This window comes from Danio aesculapii, chromosome 20 (assembly GCF_903798145.1).
Source record: "Danio aesculapii chromosome 20, fDanAes4.1, whole genome shotgun sequence".
Classification (NCBI taxonomy): Eukaryota; Metazoa; Chordata; class Actinopteri; order Cypriniformes; family Danionidae; genus Danio; species Danio aesculapii.
The window spans coordinates 47447510-47464058 of NC_079454.1; the positions used below are offsets into that span (position 1 = coordinate 47447510).

Consider the following 16549-nt stretch of genomic DNA (forward strand, 5'->3'; position numbering starts at 1 on the left):
GTCTAGCCAATGAAGGTGAGAATGAGGATTTCTTCTTCTTCCTGTTTTTTTTTTTTTTTTTTCTGGGTTTTCACCTTTATTCGAGAGGACAGTAGAGAGTATTGACAGGAAAGTGGGGAGCAGAGAGAGGGGAAGGATCGGCAAAGGACCGCGAGGCGGAATCGTACTCGGGTCGCCGCGAACACAGGAGTGCATGTGTCGACGCACCAACCACTACACCACTGGCACCGACTTCTTCCTGTTTTACGGTGGTTTGGTGCATTACTGCCACCTCTCGCTCTGGTCGGTGACATGAGAAACTTGCAATATATATATATATATATATATATTGCAATTTTCTCGTGTCAGCCCAATGATTGATTTGCGACGAAACAAATTATAGTATACACACACACAAACAAACACATATATACATATATACATATATATATATATATATATATATACATATACATATACATATATACATATATATATATATATATATATATATATATATATATATATATATATATATATATATATATATATATACACACACACACACACACACATACATACATACATACATACATACAGTACATACATATATATATATATAGTTTACAGTAGTAAAGGCTAAAGTTTAGTACAGTCATTACTATTATTTCATGACAGTTATTAATAATACTGCAATATGTAAGTTAGTGTAATTTAATGCTTATTCGTAAATATTTCCCTTTACTATACATTACTATAGTATTTTAAATGCGTAACAGCTGGTTTATTGGATTTGTTTGTTTTTGCTGTTATATACTATCATTTGTTTCTGTTTGGTACAATATTATTTACAGTAAATAACTGAACTGAACTAGTCTGCCTCATATGATTCATTGACAGTTTTAAAGATCACTCAGATATGATAAGATATAATTTAAGTTGCTTCGATTTAAAAATGAAAATAGCTAAAATAGCTAAAATGTAGCCAAGCTAGTTTTGCAAAGTAGCTTTTAGCTTAGCTTGCTACATTTCCCAGGGTGTAGCTTTTAGTGTAGTTAAGCTACATTTTAAGTAGTGTAGCTAATAGCTTAGCTCACCACATTTTTCAAGTAGCTTGCCCAACACTGAAAATATGATATTCTAGTGGACCACCCTTTTAAAGAGTAAAGACATCAACCATTATAATAATAATAAAAGCTAAAAGCGCACACTTTAATTTAATTGAATATGCTTCCTGCGTGTGTGTATTGTAAAAATCACATTGTGAATTCAATTTGATGCAGACACCAAAATATTTTAAAGGCCTGAAATTATGCTTGAATAGAGATGCAAGAACACCCAAAAATGATTCAAGTGATAAAGTGCAATCCTTCTCATCGAGACTGTAACTGAAACGAGACACTCCGCCACAGTTAGGCCTAATTAATACTCCGCAAACTCTTCAGGAACAATAATGTGTTTATGCGAGATCATGTGTTTGAAATGAGAAAGCCTCCATTAATGCAGAAGGTAAACAGACAGTGTTTTCAGTGGCATTACTGAGGAAAGCCTCTGTCCACTCGTGCGCCGAGGGCAAACACACAGTGATCTGCAAAACAAAGGGAGATCTCAACGCTCTCAGTGTGTAAAAGCCACATTTACTTCATTCTGCAGCTCTCTCAACATGATCATTGTCATTGCAGACTAAACAGCAGGAAACGCTCCTCATTAAACATCCTCCTCGTCCCTGCTGATCAACTGCACCCAGATCAGACCACACCGCATTACAGGTATATTTATATATACAGTTGAAATCAGAATTATTAGCCCCCCCTGTTTATTTATTTCCCTCGATTTCTGTTTAACAAAGAGAAAAAAATTCAGCACATTTTTAAACATAATAGTTTTAATAACTCATTTCTAATAACTGATTTATTTTATCGTTGCCATAATGACAGTGAATAATATATGACTAGATTTCCTTTAAGAGGATAGTATTCAGCTTAAAGTGCAATTTAAAGGCTTAATTAGGTCAATTAGGCAAGCTAGGGTAATTAGGAAAGTCATGGGACAACGGTGGTTTGTTCTGTAATGAATTCAAAAAAGTTCTTAAGGGGCTAATAATATTTACCTTAGTAGTTTTTATTTATGCCAGCCAAACTAGAAAATACAACATTCTGCAGAAGAAAAATAGTCGTGACGTACGAAATACAGTTTTGCTGCTCTTTTGAATTGAGAAAATATCCATTCATGACCACTTTTTAGTCATATCACACATTAAAGTGAATTTTAAATACATAATCATAGTGTACACAACAGTCTCTGGACTTGCTGCATCACAGACACTAATATTGTAAATATTTATAATCAATTAATCACTTTCTGGCTATCGGATATTAGGCATGGTTATATACAGTTGAAGTCAGAATTATTCGCCCCCGTTTATTTTTTTGCCCAAATTTCTGTCTAACAGAGAGAATATTTTTTTTCAGCACATTTCTAAACATAATAGCTTTAATAACTCATTTCTAATAACTGATTTATTTTATCTTTGCCATGATGACAGTAAATAATATTTGACTGGATATTTTTCAAGACACTTCTATACAGCTTAAAGTGACATTTAAAGGCTTAACTAGGTTAATCAGTTTAACTAGGCTTAGGGTAATTAGGCAAGTTATTGTATAATGATGGTTTATTCCATAGACTATGGAAAAAATATATTGTTTAAAGATTCTAATAATTTTGACCTTAAAATTGTTTTAAAAAAATTAAAAACTGCTTTTATTCTAGCCGAAATAAAACACATAAGACTTTCTCCAGGAGAAAAAATATTATCAGACATACTGTGAAAATTTCCTTGCTCTGTTAAACATAATTTGGGAATTCTTTTAAAAAGAAAAAAAGTTCAAAGGGGGGCTAATAATTCTGACTTCAACTGTATATTGCGATCATGATTTTTGAAAGTATTACAACGCTTTGTAAACGTTTATTATTTCCATTTGTTGAGTCTCCCTATACAGTTTGATATAACGATTGGAACCAGAATCTGCTTTGCGTGACGTCACACTTAAGAAGCGGATAGGAAATACTGCGGAATATTTTCCTTGCTCTGTTGGGAAATATTTGAAAAAAGAACTCAAATTTCACAGGAGTGCTAATCATTTAGTCATCAACAGTACATTTGTTTAATTTTAGCTTGTCGTTAAATAAATATTTCACATTTTCATTTAGTTTAACTTGTTTTAAAATGTAAAATAATAAAAGCAATATAGACTTATAAAATATAAGGAATAAAAATGATAAAAACAGAACAAAATTATAAATATTTTGATAAAAAAATTAATGGATTATATAAAAATAAACTATTAAACTTGTTTTATTTTTGCTAGTTGCCAAATAATTCAGTCATTTATTCATTTTCCTTCGGCTTAAGGCTGATTTATACTTCTGCATTAAGTGCACACGTATGCTCTGGCTCAGCCTACGCACGGTCACAGATGCTGATGCACACTACTCAAAAATTGTAACTACACATCGCAACTAAATACACGTATCGCAAGATCTGTGATTGGTCGGCTTGGTATCGATGATGAGTGTGGCCTGTGCTGAGAGCCGCAAGCCTGATGGAGCGAGTGTTTACATGTGTGGAATCCCGAGAAGGAGCTCCAGATGGAAACTTGTTTTGTGTTTACCTTATGATTAATGTTGTTGCACGTCCGCTGGTTCCCGCCTCAGAATGTGCGAGTTGTAGCAACATGTACATTAAGGTAGCATTCAGAAAAAACAAAACACCTCGACAGAGAGGAATATAAAAACAGCCAGCTAGCGTTTCAGAAGTGTTATTGCAGAGCAACACAAACAGCAGGCAGAAGTATAAATGCACCGCGCTTTACGCTGATCACTCAACGCAGAAGTATAAAGTTTCTGATTTAATCAGAGGTTGCCACAGCGGAATGAACTGTCAACTATTCCAGAATATGTTTTACACAGCGGATGCCCTTCCAGCTGCAACCCAGTACTGGGAATCACCCATACACTCTCACATTCACACACACAAACTCATACACTACAGCCAAGTTAGTTCATGCAATTTACCTATAGCACATGTCTTTGGACTGTGGGGGAAACCAGAGCACCCGAAGGAAACCCATGCCAACACGGGGAGGACATGCAAACTCCACACAGAATTGCCAACTGACTCAGACAGGACTCGAACCAGCGACCTTCTTGCTGTGAGGCGACAGTGCTAACCACTAAGCCATTTAAATTACTTGTAAAATAAATCAATACAAATAATTATAGACTTTAAAAATGATTCATGAAATGAAAACAAAAAGATCAGAAAAATTTTGAATTAATTATATGATTCTGTTTAAAAGTTTGTATAACCCATTTTTTCTTAATAAACACACACCAATAGTGCATTTATTCCTTCATTCATTCAATCATTCATTCATTTTCGCCCACTTCGGGGCCGTGTCGTGGGGGCAGTAGTCTTAGTGGAGAACCCCAGACTTGCCTCTCCGCAGACACTTCCTCCAGCTTCTCCGGGGGGATCCCAAGGCGTTCCTCGGCTCCTCCTGGTGGGACATGCCTGGAACACCTCCCTAGATCGGCGTCGAGGAGGTATCCGAAACAGGTGCCCGAGCCACCTCAGCTGACTTCTCTCGATGTGGCGGAGCAGCTGCTCTACTCCGAGCTCCACATGGGTGACAGAGCTCCTCACCCTGTCTATAATATATATGCGCCCTGCCACCCTGCAAAGGAAACTCATTTGAGCCGCTTGTATCTGAGTTCTTGTCATTTCGGTCATGACCATAGTTGAGAGTAGGAACGTAGACAGACCAGTAAATCGAGAGCTTTTCCTTTCAGCTCCTTCACAACGGACCGCTATATCTCTCGCATTACTGTTGCAACAATCCGCCTGTCAATCTCATGCTCCATCCTTCCCTCATGAACAAAACCCCAAGATACTTGAACTCCTCCACCTGGAGTAAGGATTTTCCTCCAACCTGGAGATGCCAAACCACCTTTTTCCAGTGGAGCATCATAGCCTTGGACTTGAGGTGCTGATTCTCATCCCAGCCGCGTCACACTCGGCAGCAAACCGCCCCAGTGCATGCTGAAGGTCCATGTTCGATGAAGCCAACAGAACAAGAAGATTGCGATCATATGATCACAAATACGGTGAATTGTTTCCAAATACTATTAGAATTTCGGTTTTCTATTTAAATATATTTTAAATGGCAAATTTCATCCTTGTGATAATTTTCCAACAGCTTTAATTTCGATTTTCATCATCACATCTAAGCGCAGAAAGCAAAAACCAAAGCAGAAAATACACTTCTGCTTATAAATGCTATAGAAAGTGCCTCCAGCAACTCTTTCAAAGCATTAACCAGGTAAATCCAGTGCTTCACTCTTCCTCAGAAGCACTCAACGCATCCACTTTGTACTTACCAGATGATTTAATAGACAAACAAAGTACTTAATACAACATGTCTCGTACAATCTGCACCAGGTGGTTAGTGAATGTACTCTACTATCACATTTATTAAATCTCTCATATCCTCCTTCAGTGTTTGAGCACACACTGTGGTATTGTGTGTGAGTGTGTCTATGAGTTGTTACCTGTGCATTACGTAACTCAAGTCTCAAAGTGATGAGCTGAGCAGGATTACATGCTGGATTTCCCCTGACCGAGACCATTCTCATCTCCATTGTCTCGCGCACATCTGTGACAGAAGATGACACAGCTATTTTAAAGGGTTTAGTTCATTTATAGGGGTTATTATTTTCAAACCGTCTGCCAGTTATTTGATTTTTAAGATCTGAGTTGAACTATCTGCTGCTGCTTTCAGTAGTATGCCAATAAATGTCAAGTGAAATGGTGTTTAAACTCTGAATGAAGCAGATAATCTGTACCTAGTAGCTTAGTTTATGCTGTCACAACGTTGCAGAGCTAGAAGGCATTTTTAAAATAGAAAATTTGCACATCTCCGTTTAACATGGAAAAGATGTGTGTTATGGGTGACACGGTGGCTCAGTGGTTAGCACTGTCACCTCACAGCAAGAAGGTCGCTGGTTCGAGAATCGGCTGGGTCAGTTGGCATTTCTGTGTGGAGTTTGCATGTTCTCCCCATGTTGGTGTGGGTTTCCTCCTGGTGCTCCGGTTTCCCCCCCAGTCCAAACACATGCGCTATAGGGGAATCGAATAAGCTAAATTGGCCGTAGTGTGTCTGTGTGTGTGTGAATGAGCGTGTATGCGGCCGGAAGGGCATCCGCTGTTTAAAATATATGCTGGATAAGTTGGCGTTTCATTCCGCTGATAAATAAAGGGACTAAGCCGAAGGAAAATAAATAATTGAACTGAATAAAAGTCATTTTTGGGTAAACTAACCATTAAGGTCTCGTTTCTGGGTTAAAACAGTTTTCAGGGCCACATTTTGGTGCCACGTAACGGGTTAGTTCACCTAAATATTACTAATTTTCTATTAATAGCTCTCATAGCATGAAGACATTCCAAACATACTCTTGGAGGATGATTTTTACATATCATAACAACATAAAAGACATTTATAAAATATATATGACATCCATTTTATCTGGATTCCTAAAGAAGTGACAGCTTTGGAAACGGTTCCATAAATGTTGTCAAACACTGACTGCGTTTCATTTCTGAGCTAATCAGGATTGCGACGCTCACACAGACTCTGAATAAATCTTCAATATATCAGGACACAGAGACGGCGAGTCTCTCAGTATAATTTTCTGCTAGATTGCACAGTTATAATTACTCTGAGATCAGCTGTACTGATGAGAGTATATGAGCATCGATCTGTCTGCTGACAGTCCGCACAATAAACACATTCAGAATATGAAATAATCCCCATAAAAGACAATCTTCAGGCTACAAATGAGTTGCATGCAATCACGTTTACTCACCCTCCGCTTCTTGAAAACACACAGCATTTGCTTACATTAAACAGAATTTAAAAGCAGCTATTTTAACTTTTTTTGGTAGGGAAACTACTTAATACATGTTGCAAAAATGTATTAAATAATATAATCACAAATAACTAAAATACTATAAATAATACATATTTAAACAATTATTTATTTAATCATTTTAATTGCTCGGCCTCTGGGGTCTACTTGTCACAATGTAGCTAATCATTTAACTACTGGGTAATATTAATAAAAAAAAATGTATAATTATTTTTTCTGGGTTTTCACCTTTATAGTATAGGACAGTAGAGAGCATTGACAGGAAAGCATGGGGAGCAGACAGAGGGGAAGGATCGGGTCGCCGCGAGCACCGCAGCGCATGTGTCGACGCACCAACCACTACACCACTGGCGCTGACAATATAAATTAATCACATGTCTGTAGTATATGGTTAGGGGTCAGTTGCTGGTAATTATGCATAATTAATTGTAATTACTATAGTGAGTACACAGATTGTGTAACAGACACATTAAAACAAATTAAAAAAATTTAATTATTAAAAAAAAAGACATTATTTTTAATAGTTATAAAATAAGAACTACTTGTTTAGATCAGTGTTTCCCAACCCTGTTCCTGAAGGCACACCAACAGTACACATTTTCAATGTCTCCCTAATCAAACACACCTGAATCAACTTATCATAAAATCAGAAGAGACTCCAACACCTGAAGTTAATGGGTCAGAAAAGGGAGACATCCAAACTATGTACTGTTGGTGTGCCTCCAGGATCAGGGTTGGGAAACACTGGTTTAGATGATATGCTGTTTACACTGTTTAAAATTAATAAAAATATATTTTATTTAATAATATAATATTTATAATTAATTAAAATTTTTAATTAAATTTAAACATTAAATTAATTAATATTAAGTTGAATTAAATTTATATATATATATTAGGGATGCTCCGATCAGGATTTTTGCAGCCGATACTGAGAACGGATTCCTTGTCCTGGTGATCAGCTGATACCGAGTACCGATTCTTCAAGCTTTATAATGCATTTTCCCTCGAAGTATGATAGGATCTCACCCAAGCTAAGAGAATAAATAAAGGATGTTGCATTTAACCCCTTAAACATGTAATCATATACAATCAAACATATAATAACCATTTAGTGAGGACATGTCATGGTCAGAAAGAGTTTTACAGAAAAAAATGATAAAACAGACAAAAAAAAAATGGTATGAAAAATTATTGACAATGAACTTTAGAAACATTGTAAATGATGGAGGAAGAATTTAACATGTCTCACTAAAGAAAAGTTGAGCGCATATTTGATGCATAAGAAGTTAAAACGCACACCTATAAATATGTTACTTCTTAACTAAAAGGAAATAGGCCTATAAACTTCTGTTTATTGCAATAAGTATATTACAAAAGTTATATTAATGAATATTCAAGTTAAAAACATATCATGGTATATGCAGGAATCCTAAAGGGAATTTTAATACCCTTTTAAGACTTTTAACAAATCTTCTCACAATACTTTAAGACCTCGTCGCCAAGTATCAAACCTTTAACTTAATAAACACGTGTAGGTAAATCAATGGTGCACAACCATGCAACAGAACTCAGATAAGCACTGAGGAAACAAAGCTTGAAAGAATAAATTACGCGGTTGTTTTCAGCGACAGGCTTCAGCCACTGTTTAAACTCGTCTTTCTCCAACTAGGCGTACGCTAACTTGCATCTTCCCATTTTGCCATCTGTTTCGCTCTATGGTTTCGCTACATGTGGAGAGCATTGCAAATTAGGTGACATCACCTGGATGAATTAGCTAGGCAGGTCGTGCCCCAGCCCAAACTAATGAGACATTGCTCGCTGCAGAGCCATTTGAGCTCCAGCGAGGGGGAGCTTCAGCTCTCACTCCTCCTTCTGTAAGCTGTTTTAAAGGGCACCTATGGTGAAAAATCTACTTTTCAAGCTGTTTGGACACATATATGTGCATGTATGGTGTATAGACCATCATATTGGGGTGATATAAACACACCCAGTGCTTTTTTTGCAATTTAACAACATAAAAAACGGTGGACCAATTGGAGCGGTTTTCAAACCGACCGCAACTTTACGTAGGACAGCGGTCCCCCCGCCCACCAATATTGATTGGCCGGCACGTCATCATATCCTCAGTTTGTTGATTCACGTCTGCCATTTTCAGCGTGAGTCGAAGCGATATCACTAAAGGAACACGCTAGCTCTATTTTTAGATGCAAGACTCATTGGGCTCAACACAAGAGCAATATTCTCCACATTATCGCTCTAATCGGAATTATTGGTTGTGTCTTTAGGTAGGTTTGCAAACATGTGTACTTCTCATCGAGTCTACCTTATACTTCAGCCGTTTGCATTTCTCGGGATCCCAGAAGCTCCCTGTGATCTTAACTAGCATGCGTTTTAGAATTCTAAACATTGGTTTCTATCAGGGTACACTCAAGTCGACGGCTGGGCGCCGCGGACCGCTGCAGAAACCCATGTTTAGAATTCAAAAATGTGTGGCGGGACGATTCGGGACACTTCATGCTTCTGCCGCGCCACAGAGAGTGTCTGGTGTGCCGTGTTGCGGCTTCGAGCGACGCATCCTGTGCCTCAGTCAAAGTTAATTCAGTGTGCGTGGTTATTAGTTTCTGTATACAAGCTCGGCACTTGAAACTAGCACACAGTTGGCTGTAAAACTGTACAAAGACACATATGATTTTGTACTCTCTGCTTGGTCTGTGTCAGAGTCGTACATGTACGACTGAATGGTGATCCTCTCACTCCGGCTCCTCTCAGTCTTCCTGTCAGACTCTGCTGCAAACGCAGAGCGGGTGAGCTCATGGCCCCGCCCCCTTGTTATGTTGGCGGGAAGCCGAAACTACTTTACATGTGAAGCAACACACCCCTAAATCAGCGAACTGTGGACACGCCCCCAACATGACACTTTTGAACACATTATAATAAAAAATCTGAATTGTGTTTTAATCTGAACCTAAACTGGCACACTCAGAAGAACCATAATATTAATATTAAATCATAAAAAAGAGGTAAACTATGTGCCCTTTAATGCGTACGCCCACCCCACCCCTAACCCCAACCCCCAGTGACATCACTTGTAGAAGAAGTGCAAGGAAGGAGGAGCTGGAGCTCAAGCTCCCCCTTGCTGGAGTTCAGCTCTGCCCAGGTGGCTCTGCAGTGAGCACCATTTGAAACTAATCGCGTGGCTCGAGCACCCCAATGTTAATATTTGCAGGAAAATAAATATATTTATGCTATTTTGGAGACCTCGTATAAACGTGATTAAGACTTTTTAATACCTTTTAAGGGCCTTAATTTTCTCATATTTGATTGATCAACTTTTAATACTTTTTAAGATTCCCTAATTTTCCACACAGGTTTTAGTGAACATTGTCAAAAACACAGAACTTTCAGCTCTTATATGTAAAAGGCCTACATACATGCAAGACCATTCAAATATTTTGCTCATCTCCAACTATTAACAGCAGCAGAATGATCGCAGCTCTGGAGAGCCTCGCAGCAGCTCGATCAAAGAGAGGGAGATTTGTACTTTACTGCTCTATTAATTTAACACAACACCTGTAATTCTTCACTGCATGCCCTTCATGATCTGTTCTCTTGCTCATTCACTCTCGTCTCCATGATTTACGGCCGTCACTGAGGCACTATGGATATGCGGGAGACTAACAGAGCTTCCGGGGGAGGTCATATGGTTGAATGTGACACTAGATAGGGGCGATCGCTTCGCTTGTGTCACAACAGATCAAAACACTGGGTATATAACCGTGCCAATAAACTGTGTAAACAGAGGTCACACCACATTTATAGATTTTAGCTGCTGTGACACGATCGCTCAAGCCCTCACACATCATTCACCTCCTCACATGTTGTAGCGCTGCTGATGTATAATATACAGCTGCTCACGGGCATCTTCCTCTGCTTGTAAACTCGTAAACAAACACATGCTATCGGTTCATGAGGCCAGATCAGAGAGTATCGATCCAGTCATAAAATGTGATTATCGACCGATACTGTTCGATTGGAGCATCACTTTATATATATATATATATATATATATATATATATATATATATATATATATATATATATATATATATATATATATATATGTTAATTTTTTTCCCCAGTTTTTGTTTAAAGGAGAAGATTTTGTTCAACACATTTCTTAACATAATAGTTTTAATAACTCATTTCTAATCACTGACTTATCTTTGCCATGATGACAGTAAATAATATTTGACTAGATATTTTTCAAGACGCTTCTATACAGCTTAAAGTGACATTTAAAGACTTAACTAGGTTAATTAGGTTAACTAGGCAGGTTAGGGTAATTAGGCAAGTTATTGTATAACGATGGTTTGTTCTGTAGACAATTGAAAACAAATATTGCTTAAAGGGGCTAATAATATTGACCTTAAAATGTTTTTAAAAAAATGTAAACTGCTTTTATTCTAGCCAAAATAAAACAAATAAAACTTTCTTCAGAAGTAAAAAGTATATATATATATATATTTTTTTTTTTTTGAAGTCAGAATTATTAGCCCCCTTTTTGCATTTTTTTTTTTTTCTAAATATTTCCCAAATGATGTTAAATAGATTCAGGAAATTTTCACAGTATGTCTGATAATATTTTTTTTTCTGGAGAAAGTATTTTTTGTTTTGTTTTGGCTAGAATAAAAGCAGTTTTTAATTTTTAAAGAAACCTTTTAAGGGCAAAATTATTAGCCCATTTAAGCAATTTTTTCTCGATAGTCAACAGAACAAACCATCGTTATACAATAACTTAAATTACCCTAACCTGCCTAGTTAACCTAATTAACCTAGTTAAGCCTTTAAATGTCACTTTAAGCTGTATAGAAGTGTCTTGAAAAATATCTAGTCAAATATTATTTACTGTCATCATGACAAAGATAAAATAAATCAGTTATTAGAAATGTTAAACAGAAATTGGGGGAAAAATAAACAGGGGAAAATATATATATTTTAAATATAATTACATATATGTATAAATTTTTATAAATATAACATTTATTTTATTTATTTTTTAATTTTAATAATTATTCTAAACAAATGTAATTATTATGACTACTCTAGATAGTCAATAAATGTCAAATAAATGCAATGAGTGGCAATTAGAATAAACTGTAAAACAATATATTACACTCTAAAAAACGTTGGGTTATTTACTTAACCCAATGGTTGAGTTAAAAATATTTGGTGCTTTGTTGGGTTATTTTAAACCTTTATTGGGTTATTTATTTAATAACTCAACCAGTTGGGTTACAATTTTTGAATTTCAACAGTCAACTGATTGAACTGACACAGAACCGCTGAATCAATATGCGTACGTGATGTTGCTCTTGCGGTATAAAGTTTATGCAAGCTCTAATGCAGTAAATTAGAGCAGAAATGCAGCAAATTGCCTCTTCGTGTCATGTTTTTTATATCTGTTTCACCTGGACTCTTAATTATTGATGATACAAGCGTGCGCGCTTCATAGCCGATCTACATGCGGATAAAAACGCTTTCTCTACCTCCTCGTTCATCTCTACAGTTGTTTTGGAGGAAAGACACACGTATTTGAGATATTCCGCCGTCATTTTTGTCTTTAGGACCCAGCAGAGACATCAAACCGGAGTCGCGTCCAGTCTTGTTGAAGGTATGTTATGTTGTCTTAAAAAACACTGTCCTTTCGCTAGGAAACCATATTGTAACAACTAAATGCTAATATAGACACATTTATGTGCTACATTTTGTTCAGGAAGTTGCTGGTTTTCCCAAGAAGTACGGAATCCGACCATTATATTATTATTGGTTATTATTCGCCGCTAGAGGGCGCTGAATGGATCGCAACGTGAGGACGTTATCCTCCTGAACAAGAGCAGAGCAGAAGCTTGCTACACCATCTTTTACCAGAAGAAGATTCATTATCCATTTTAAGGTACTTGATTATTAACTATTGAAAGGTAAATGTTGTTATTATTAGTATTTGTGTGTACTTTATTGAAGGCGCTGAAAATTGCAGTTTCCCTACATCTTATACTAACCTACATTGATGAAACCACAAGCCTGATAATGTTAGATGCTAATATAAATGTTTAATCGGTTATATATGTCATACAACAATTAAATATAAGCCTAAAAATTATATATATATATATATATATATATATATATATATATATATATATATATATATATATATATATATATATATATATATATATATATATATATATATATAAGAATTGTAATATCTTCTAGCTTTGTATAATAATAGTAGTAATATATGCTTATAATACAAAGCCCTTAAACATACATGTCCTTGCCCAGTTTTCAATTCAGGTGAGATTTTAGTGATGCTGTAACCACTCAACTGATAAATGTTGACTGTCAGCTCATGTTAATTTGTTGTTTATTTATTTTTTTGTTTGTTTGTTCACTGTAGGTTGCGCTGGATAGAGCGAGTTTTAATCCTCCTTGATAATCTTGTTGATAAAGATGAGAAAACAACAGCTCTGTATTTTGTAATATGTACATGATGTACAAATGCACAGATACACACACTTCAGCAGTATCATATACTGTAAAAGTGTCTTTACATCACGATATGTCTTAAAATCAAATTATACATTTGTAATTCTTCTGTAAATGCATTTATACTTTTTTGAACAGCACTGGTAGTGTGTAATAACACAAATGCCTCTTTCAAAGGCGTTTCTGTGGCTTATTTGAGTGTGAATTTGGTATTAGACTCTGTATCAGGCATGAGGCCACAGGTGAGTACAGATGACTGATAGAGTCTAAGCACAGTTCAGAACTTCACTCCTGGAACATTTGACCAAGTAAATTGCGATATTACAGACATTAACCTATTTATATTAATTATTGCATTATGAAAATTTACTGACAGGTTCCAGCTATTTCAGTAGAAAATGTTATCAGGAGTTTGACTCTTTTGCAAGTTTCTGAGCATGAGAATTAAGCACACTGATAAACATCAGTGCACAGTTGACCATGTAAAATGGACCTAATTTGCCCACCAAATTTGCAAATGTGATGCACCTTAACAACTTGCATAAAAGACTAATCCTGCAGCTAAAAGTGCACATTTTCATATTTTTTTTTTCTCTTTATCTGTTTAAGGTACCCCTGGAGATGCCCACTTGCAGCCTTCCAGTTATCTTTTCTTCGTTGCTAAACTGGGTAAACACATGATTTTAGTTTTTATTTGGTCCGGCATACATGTACAAATTTAAAATTTCTGTTTTAAGGTTGGAGCGAACATCATTTGGTATATGGAGGAGGAGGTAACTAAACCATTCTTGGTGTGAAAGTCCATAGCATTTTCTCCTCTGTTCAGTGGGGACTATGAAGTTTTTGATTTGCTTTGTCCTTTAAGTTATCATTTGTGCTCAGCAGAAAAAATAAATAAATCAACAACTTGAGGGTGAGTAAATGATGAATACACCCAAAAATCGGTGAAACACCCATACACTCATTCAGCAGCAGAGGCGAATCCATCATGTCCTGGAGCTGGGTCAGAGGAGCATGTCTCTCACAGTCCAAACGCATGCAGTATAGGTAAATTTAATTAACTAAATTGGCCATAGTGTATGGGTGTTTCACTGATTTTTGGGTGTATTAATCATTTACTCACCCTCAAGTTGTTGATTTGTTTTTTTATTTATTTCTGCTGACCACAATTGATAACTTTAAAGGACAAAGCAAATCAAAAACTTAATAGTCCCCACTGACTTCAACCGAAGACAAAAATGCTATGGAATTTCACTGTGGACCAAGAATGGTTTAGCTACATGTATTGTTCAAAATATCATGTTTTGTGTTTATCTGAGGAGAGATTTAGAACAAGCGGAGGGTGAATTATTGATGACAGAATTTCCATTTTTGTGTAAAATATCCCTTTAATAAATCCAGTGTACTCTTTGCATGGCGTGGATTTAAGTGCTGTTTTTGTTTATTTTTAGTTTGCTCAGGACGGGTATTTTATACCCACACACCAAAGAAACTTTTTGAGGTTTGGGGAGATGCATCATTGCGGATCCTCTCGTATTGCAAAAAAAGAGAAGAGAGCCTTGGATCTATCAGTTCAAGCAAACATTTCATCTGGTGAGACAATCCTGCATAACAGCTCTGTTTTATTCCCTATTTGTAGCATTTCACCTGTGATATGAGGTTAATTATTATTATTTTTATTTTTTTTTGTTTGATATAAAGACAGCCTTGGAGATCCCACTTTGGAGATGGGGCTTTAACAACTCTGCCAGCTATCCTTTCTCCACTGCCATACAGATTGTGCAGCAAGATGGTTCGGCCCTCATACCAGGAGGCAAAACAAGAATTTGTTGATTTTGCGAATTCTAGGTGCATTATTTATGACAATAAATGTTGGACATTTATTTAATTCATGTATGTATACTTGTATTTCGTTCAGTACTTAAAGGAGGAGGAGCAACAGAGACAGAACCCTCTTGTCCTGCTGCTTGGGGATGAACTAAACTGCTCTCAGGCGTTTGTTATTGTGAAAGGAGTGGTACTAAATTCATGGATTTAAATAAAGCATTGCCAATGTAATAAAAGCGGTGTATTTTTTTATTTACATATAAAGATTACTACTATAATAATAATTTATTACTATATAGTGGTTAAGCCACTTTTTGGCAAAATAACCCAACAAATTAGTTATTTTTTTAACCCAAATTGTTGGGTTAACCTTATCAACCCAATGGATTGGGTTAAAATAACCCAACAGAAGGTCGGTGCCAAATTGACCCATCTATGGGTTACCTGTTGGGTTATTATTAACCCAACTGTTTTAAGTGAGTAGGCATGTTCCAATCACATTTAATCACTGCGAAACCCTTTAGTTTTCAGGGTTCTAGAGTCAGATCTGAGTTTCAATAGTCATGTCAAAGCAGTCAGTAAATCAGCATACTATCATCTCAAAAACATTGCAAGAATCAGATGCTTTGTTTCCAGTGAAGACTTAGAGAAACTTGTTCATGCTTTTATCAGCAGCAGGGTGGATTACTGTAACGGTCTCCTCACTGGCCTCCCCAAAAAGACAGTCAGACAGTTACAGCTCATCAAGAACGCTGCGGCCAGAATTCTGACCAGAACCAGGAAATCAGAGCACATCACACCTGTCCACATTCAGAATAGATTTTTAAGTATTATTACTGGTCTATAAATCACTAAATGGCCTAGGACCTCAATACATTATAGATATGCTCACTAAATACAAACCTAACAGATCACTCAGATCTTTAGGATCAAATAAACTAGAAATTCCAAGAGTTCAGTCAAAGCAGGGTGAATCGGCTTTCAGCTACTACGCCCCTCGTTGCTGGAATCAGCTTTCAGAAATGATCAGATGTGCTCCAACATTAGGCACGTTCAAATCAAGACTGAAAACACATCTGTTTAGCTGCGCCTTTACTGAATGAGCACTGTGCTACGTCCGACAGATCGCACTATTCTATTTTTCTCTTCTTTTTCATTCTTTTATAACACATTTTATCTGTTTTTATGCTTATTTATTTAT

The 16549-nt window shown here is 36.3% G+C and overlaps 1 long non-coding RNA gene across 1 annotated transcript; it reads left to right on the top strand.

Moving 5' to 3' along the window:
• Nucleotides 1-14122: 14122 nt before the first annotated feature.
• On the top strand, nucleotides 14123-15393 carry LOC130247546 (uncharacterized). The gene is made up of 3 exons (XR_008839558.1): nucleotides 14123-14190; nucleotides 14973-15114; nucleotides 15223-15393. It is a non-coding gene; the product is annotated as an uncharacterized LOC130247546 (long non-coding RNA).
• Nucleotides 15394-16549: the final 1156 nt, after the last annotated feature.